This window comes from Scatophagus argus, chromosome 4 (genome assembly GCF_020382885.2).
Source record: "Scatophagus argus isolate fScaArg1 chromosome 4, fScaArg1.pri, whole genome shotgun sequence".
NCBI classification, from domain to species: domain Eukaryota; kingdom Metazoa; phylum Chordata; class Actinopteri; family Scatophagidae; genus Scatophagus; species Scatophagus argus.
Genome location: NC_058496.1, coordinates 14,506,625 through 14,514,918, shown reverse-complemented (window position 1 = coordinate 14,514,918; position 8,294 = coordinate 14,506,625). Strand labels below are relative to the sequence as shown.

Here is an 8,294-nt window from a genome sequence, read left to right as displayed (position 1 = left end):
AACATAGCATTCATCACGTGGAAAAGGTAAAGCTAATTATTTAGTTTTCACTGAGCAACTCGTATGAAATAAACAGCAATACACAGCTGTTAGAGGGAAAAAAAATACAAGCCTATATACGCCACGTAACAGTTAATGAGAAAGAGAATTAAGACACTCTGAAGTGAGCAGTAAAATGTGTCATTATGTGTGGGGAAGAAAGGAGGATGACACGATGGAAAAAGATTTTCTGCCCGCAGCATCCAAACATGGCACAGCTATGCCCCGTTTTGCCACAAGGTGGCAGCAAATATTTGGTGCATTAACTTTGAGTTGTGGCGGCTGCATTTAAAATGCTTCGGGATTTTCAATGAATTCACCAGAACTACGTGGTTTTGGGACATTTTACATGTGAAATAACTTAAATGAAACATAAGATTTCACATGTGAAGTGTCTGAAAATCAATATAGGATCTCAGAACAAATTAAATGCTATTTTACGGGCGATAACGCACATTTATTTCAGCCTACATGTATATTAAGATATTTCACGGAACGTCTTGCATTTTGCAGGAAAATCAAATGTGCCCATATCTTGTTAATTTACGACAAGTGAAATGTCCAAAACAAACATGTGCCTGTAGAGGGATTTTTCAACTCATAAAAAGTACTCCACATGTGACAGTTCAAAAATATGGTGAATTTTGGATACTCATCATTGACCAAAACAAATCTATGTGAATGCCACTGTTGCTTGTGTGTGTGTGTGTGTGTGTGTGTGTGTGTAAGGTGATGATATGCAGATGCTATGTTGTAATTTTGTTGTGTGGCCACTTGCAGCTTGTGCAAACTAACAAGAGCCAGCTATCTCTACGGTCGCCATTGAAAGCGGCATACACGCAGAAACTGACACTGTGGTAACGATACAAGTGAGGTCTGAACAATCTTGCTCACATTCCAGCGTATGGGTGTTAAAACATTCAAGAAAAAGTTGCATAGGATGCATTAAGAGTTAAGGTTTGTTTGACTGATAGGAGTGTATTCAGAAAATGTGGTAAACACCACACCCAACCGGGCTTGTTGGAACATGGAGGAAGTGGAGAATATACGCAATATCTTGTGAGACAAAAGCTGAGCTGCAGTTTATATAATTAATGGCTTTCACATACACGGTTTGTTTGCCCATCCATAGGTTACTTGTGTACCTCAAAAGTTTTTTTAAAACAGAAACACAACAAAGCTGTTGATAATGATGGCGCATTCCAGTGTAAGATGAAAATATAACCATGGTGTACATTTGATTGTCACTGAAAACACAGCAACATGCATACCATCTGCCATATAACAACAATATTTCAAAATTTTCTGATCCAACGCTTGTTTACTCTAACAACACAGACTGTACAGTAAATATTACAGTTGCCAACTTGACATGGTATGAAGTAGACTCCAAGAAAGCAAGAACAAAGAGGATCAATTTCCTCTAACTGTGATGAAGTTGTGATATTTGTTGTGTTACTGTTAGAGAGCAGACAGTACATCTGAGGCACAACGTGTTGACCCTGAAGTGTTTGGTCGACAAGTGTGGCAGTGAAAAGGCCTCTGGACAGGGCTGCTACGCTTGAGTGAAGAAAATAAACTGGAAAATTGGATCATCACTGAAAATGGAAGGACGACTTTGACGAGGAGGCGACGGGCGAGATCTTGGGAACCATCTATTGAAAAGATCCGGTGTGTGCGACCTCCACATGAGTCACACACCATGTAATCCATCTTAAAAATATTTCACAAACTGCATCTTTCTATAGAAGCCATCTTCATCCAGAATTCGAACCAACTTGCACTCGTGCGTAATCAAGCCGGAGCGATCCTCAATCAATCATTCTGGGATGAGGACGTTTCCTCACATGCAGTATGTGCTCATACAGCTCAGTCTTATAACTGTGCTGCACGTCTCATGTGTTAAGTGCATATTATTACAACTTTACTAACTTGTAACCACATCTTGATATATTATTTATGTCTTAATGCATTTTGCTGCTCTTTGTATCTGGTTATAATCAGCGTTGCTTGCCTGTTTGCACGGCTACCTGAATTGCATCGCTGCTGTGTTCTTGTGCTAATGTTTTGCTGTTTCTCTACATGGTGTGTGTGCTGTCTTGTTTATTGTGTTGCTGTCTTTATGGCCTATGAATTTAAAACATCTCACCTGCCTTCACTGCAACAACTGTAGGATCCCTTCTGGGTTCTTCGACATTGTGTTTTGCTCCCCCGGGGTGAGCGTTAAAAGAGCTCCATTACTGTTGTAAATCTGCTCTTTGCAACAATTCACAGGATTGTGATGGCAGGGAAAGCCCAGTTAGATTGGTTGTTAGGAGTGTATGTAAAGAGAGTTGGCCAACAGGCAAAATATTGTTTAGTAAAACGTGGCGTAGGTTCAGAACATTTATATGGCGGCCGAGTCCAGTGTGGAATAATGTGGTATGCCGAGCAAGGCGTGGGTGAGACTCTGTATAGAGTGAGGAGTCATTTGTTCCACCCTACCACTGGCTGAATGCACAAGCAGAAGTGTCATGTCTCAACAGGACACAGCCTTTATACAATTCAAAGGAGAAATCATTTGTCACATCACACACACACACACACACACACAGTGCTCCTATACGATGGTAAAATTTTATAAGCCTATGGGATGTTTCAAACTGTGTTATTTATTTTTTCTATCTTTGAAGTTCGTTTATTTTGAGGTGAAAATTGGCAACTACATTTTGATGAAGCTCTCTCTCTCTCTCTCTCTCTCTCTCCCACCCACCGTTGTTGACTGGCTGGACCGGTTACGTAACACATTTATGCCTTGCGCACGTGGCCACAGCCATAATAGATGGGCAACATTTTGACGAAATAAACATTATCATCGACCCAGTGATCACAGCGTTCACACGCCAACCACGGTTTACCTCTGAGGCGTTGAATACAGATTTGTGGCGAGGTCAAAGGGAATTCTGGTTAAATAACCCACATATTTCCAGAATAACAATCTCGCCAAAACGGATTCCCCTGCTGGGCACTGGTCCTTCCAGTGTCAAGCTTTTAAATAATCCACGGTGAAGGCAGACTGTCAGAAAGACGCAGGACAGTGTGTTTGCTCTTAACTAAAACTTGAAGGCACATCCACTTACCGTCCAGTGTGTTTTCATATACGAAGTGGTCTCCCTTTTATTTGCAAAAGGTTGTCTTTGGAAGACATCACATTCATCTCAGAGCAGACGGTGGCGCATTTAAAGCCAAGTTTGGACACCGGAAATAAATATTCCCACTCTTAAAAGAAAATGTTGGCGAGATATGACATAGTGACCACTTGAATGTACTATGAATAATGACACCAGATTTTATATCAGATTCGGCACTTTAATAAGACATGCTAACTGCATTTTTAAGCAATGCCCCCCCACAACACCCCCATGTGGTTTCACCATGCCCTCAGCAGACTGACCACTACTCCCCTCTCTCCCTATCTGTCTCACGCCTCAGACCCCCCCTCCCCCTCGCCCTCCCCTCACCTCACTCTCTCGCTCCCTCCTTCATCCATAGCTGTCATCCTGAGCAGCGTTGAGACGACGGCTCAATCCCTAAACGCCCGGATGAGAGTAGCAGGCGACATTCAGGGCAACATGGTCGCATGAGTCGGCCGAGTCGAGGGCAACGATTCCGGACGACAGCCACTGCTGGAATCTGTGACATTTTCGACGCAACCCACAGAGGAGAGCGGTTCTGGGAAAATACAGGCAGAGATAGAGGCGTGGAGGTGGAGAGGAGCGGCACAGTTCCCCCCTTGTGGTGTCCTATTTCGTTGGTAAGTACATTTCGTCTGGCAGAAAAGCCGCTGCCCTTGTCTTTTGCTGTTCGCCCGTGTGTGTGTGTTTGTAAAAACATCTTGTCTAGCCACTTTCTTTACGCATTTCTTTGTGGTGAGCGTCTGCGCGGGCTGCAGTATAAGGAAGACCGGGGGCCTGGTAAGTGTGAACACAGCGTGAAATAGAAATGTCGGCGTGTTTAAGTCAGCTGCTCTGACTTGTATCCGTAGTGTAGTTTTTGCAGGAATGAGTGTATATGTCGCATTTCACCAACAAGCTGAAAACATTTTATTTGTGTCTGCGTGCTAGCAGTATTGTTGCCACTGGCCACACGCAGCCCAAACGAGTGAATGGAGCTCCTACACGTGTGTGACTCCACATCCGATAGTATCACAATAGCACCGATTGAAATATGGTGTCTGGTGGCCTGTCCGCCGGTCTGAACCAGTGTGGGGAAACTACAGAAAGCCACGAAAAGGCGAACACTTGGCCCACAGCGCCGCTTTCAACAGGGGTGCAATTGCTTTGCTGTTAATCACGCGAGTTCATTTCAATCTGTTGAGCTTTCCGTGAGCCCAACATACGCTGTTTGACACTGTGAGCATGCGCACTGTGCTCCGCCACTGCCGCACCATTGCCCAATAACAATAAGAAGCTGGGATGGGCCAAACGTCTCAGAAGTTGCTCAGGTCACTTCACAGGTCTCCATCAAGAGCTTCAGGCTGTTGTTGTCACTTTCCCCGTCTGGCTGCCCTGATATGTCATTGTGGATGGTCTAATTATTTGAGCCAGAGAGCCAGCCAGCCACTCATAGGGAATTAAACCTGATCTGTCCAGATATGTATCTACAATGACAAGCCAGACGTACAGTATGTTCCTGCTACTGAGGCCCCATCCAGCTTTTTCACAGTGAGCCTCTTTCTTTGTCACTGTGCTAGACAACTAATGTTCCATCAGGACTCATCAGAAACTCTGACGGGTGCGAAGAATAATAGGAACCACATGAAAAATAAATTTCTTTTTCTGCAATAGAAATAGAAATGTTTTCAACTACAAGTACAAAATTAAAGTACAAATATGTATTCTTAGCAAAAAGCACTTAAGTCAGAAGTAAAAGTACACACTGCTGAGAAATACCCATGCCGAGTGGTCATACTTTTACATGTTCTTATTACTAGATTATTGCTGCTGATGTATTAATGTGTAAGCAGCATTTTACTGTTGTAGCAGGTGAAGGCTGAGCTAAATGAAACAACTTGTTGCTACTACAACTTACTGTTGGATAATTTAATGTCTAACAATGTGATATTTTGTAAGCTCATTATTATAGTCAAATTGATATGTATTGTAAAAATACACTATTCCCCAATAAAATGTGGTGAGGTTGAAGTATAAAGTGGCATAAAATGGGGAGTAAGTCACATTAACCCTTCGCCGGTACAATGCAGACCCAACACAGTTAAGACACTCAGAATACAATAAAATGAAAGATTATTAGCTTTACACAATATTTATTCTGTGTTTGTTGTTATGTTAGTGTTATATTAGCACATGCTCTTGTTCAGTCAGAATATGCGAAATTCAAACTTCATACCATATATTTTTTTTTTTATACCACTAATACCTCACACTAAAGATATCTCATCCTATGGCTGTGGAAACACAGAGCGTTCAAGCAGCCAGAAGGGGGTTTGTGAGTTAATGATTAATCTGCATATTGTGATAAGAAAGAGTGAGACAGAAGAAGAATGCTGGGGTCTGCCACAAGCTCATGTGTTTGTCTTTACAAAGCCTTGCTGGGGAAAATGTAGCATCAGTGCTTGCTTTTGCACAGCCGGGGCTCATAAGCTGGAAATACACTGATTGCTGTATCTTGTCTAGCCATAAAGGTTGTAGAACAGATAGGAACGCGTATTATGATAAGATACACGCGGATTAATGACTTCTGTTCTATGTGAACACATGAGTGCAGAGTCTGGGGCTCTGTTGACCGCCCTTCTCTGATAAGGTCTGTGTCGCCAGCCTCTCCCTGTCCCATCCCTGCACTGACTAAATACATACCCACCTACCTATCAGGTGTGCTTAAGTAATGAAATGGCTCCCTCCTGTTTATGCCTTTGACACACAAATCATAGAACTCTTTAAAAGTAAAAGTTGCTTACGCCCACGCAAGTTTAATCTTTAAATTTGAAGCCGCATGATTTGCCAGATGAACCCGCTTTCCAAGAAACATTTCAGTTAAACTGCAGTGATGCTGTCACTTCAGACGGCTTCGGCAGAGAGGAAATACGACTATCACTGTTGTTGCCCTCCTTTTCACTCACCCTTAATTAGATTTTCTCTGTCACTATCTCGTGGAATTAAGGTTGGTTCACAATAACAGATTCAATTTATACTTTCTCTGTACTTTGCCCTGCCCTTTGTCAATATAATCCTCTTGGGGGAACCCCCCCCCCCACATAAAACAAATGAAGGCTGAGTGATTCACACTAAATTGCCAGGGTGCAGCCACAACTTGGACCACACTGTCTCCACTCTCTCTCTTACTCTAACCCATAAATCCACATGCTTCCTAACAGACACATAGCTGTGCATAATTAAACAGCAGTTAAGTCAGGCAGCTTAAGCTTGTGTTTTGGCAGTTCTGTGTTGAAGCTGGCTGTCAGTGGAGGAGGGGATGGAAGAGCTGTTTTTACGTGCATGGAAGAAGTACGTGTATGTTGTGTAATGTTTTCATGTTCAACAAGGCACTGGAAGAGCAGAGTCAGACCAGTTTTCATGGACATGCTCACTGCAGCATACATGCACTGACAGTTTGGTTTCGAAGAACACTCTGCCCACTGTGACTCCACCTTTTGTTCCAGGTAAACATTAAGTTTGATGACAAGAATGTCTTCCGTGAGAGGGCAGGTCACACCACATTACTTCACAATCTCCCTCTTTGCATGCTGTGCCTTTTTTCCCCCCTCAACACACTGTATATGCTGTGTTTTCTCCATTAGACTAACAGTGGAGCAAGATTTGGTCGACACAGTGTCATACATGACTGCAGAGATGTGGGCCAAAGTCAGCCGTTCATAATCAGACTAATAAGGCTCAGGTGTTTTTTTTTTTTTTTTTCATTAAAAAATAAAAATCAGTAATCAAAGAAAAATAGCAAATATTTACTGGTTCTGCATTTTCAAGTAGGAGACTTTGCTCCCTCTATTTGTTTTATTTATTTTATTAGATATGTCTTGACTTATGCTGGATATTTGAGGCGATTTGTTGGTGAGTTTCTAACTTTGGACTGTTTGTTAGATAAAACAGTCTAACTGAGGACCTCATCTCAGGCTCTCAGATGTTGTGGGATGAATTATTTTGTTGAAATTTTTCATCATGCTACTCGCATGGCCCCTTGGGATGGCAGTGTCAGCTAGTTCACCGCTTTGGTCTAGACTTCACCAATTATCAGATGGATTAAGATGACATTTTGCACATACTTTCATGATCCCCAGAGGATGAATCCTAATGACACTGATGATCCCCCTGACTTTTCCTTTATTAGGACTTGGTCTCAGGCCTCCCTTAGCTTGGCCTCTGAGTTTGATAGCTATGATTTGCAGCACCTGTCCCAGTTGATATAAGTGCAAGTCAGGTGACTGCTGTATTTATTGCTAATCAGCTCATGTTAGCATCGTAATATACAAAACAAAGATGTGCAAGTGTTTAGCTCAAAGCACCACTGTGCCTAAGTACAGTCTCTCAGAGCTCCTTGCACAGCGACAAAAATGTTCTGGTAATCGATAAACAACAGATTAAACAGTAATGAAAATAATCGTTATTTGCTGCTGCACACTATGACATTAAAGCTGCTAGCACAACTGATGGTGCATTTTAAAGGAAGAATTTGGCTTTTAGATCAAAAGAGCAATTTTAAATGTGGTCGACTGCCGAATAGAAAAGGACGTTTGGGTTGTGTTGGTGAATTTACGGTTTCTAACACACACAAAAAGGAGACATGACCTTGTGAAACGTCATGAGAGGGAAGAAAGAAAAAGAAATGTATGGAAAATGCACTCGAGTCTGTTCTGGTTTCCATGACGGTAGGGCCCCGTGCAGGCTGCCCCTTCTGCCGGTGGGTGTGTCTGCGTCTCTGTGGGCAGAAGGGCAGTTGGCACCGGGGCTGGCCGTGTCACAGTCAGAGAACAGTCTGTGTCTCTGATCAGCCCACCTCGTACTCCGAGCACAATCACACTGTTATGTCTGAGCCCTCCTTCGCCATGGCAGCATCACATGATAGCACAGAATGGGGGAATCTCCATGCTGTGTGTGTGTGCGGCCTGTGTTTGTAGTTGCATTGCTTAACCCATGTTATTGTTGAAAATCTGGTTAACCATGTCATTGGTCACGTGGAGTTTATAATGTGTCTTTATTTTTTGTTTATTTATTTTTTTGGAGGAAAAGGTCAAAAGAGACACC

The 8,294-nt window shown here is 42.6% G+C and overlaps 1 protein-coding gene across 4 annotated transcripts in view; it reads left to right on the top strand.

The window, feature by feature from the left end:
* Positions 1-3,533: 3,533 nt before the first annotated feature.
* The window catches only part of slc20a2 (solute carrier family 20 member 2), a 39,888-nt gene continuing 35,127 nt past the window's right edge, over positions 3,534-8,294 (top strand). For 3 of the 4 annotated variants that reach the window (XM_046388039.1, XM_046388037.1, XM_046388038.1), the window contains exon 1: positions 3,534-3,832. The gene's annotated coding sequence lies outside the window, so the exon portion shown is untranslated. The other variant, XM_046388040.1, reaches the window with a different exon arrangement.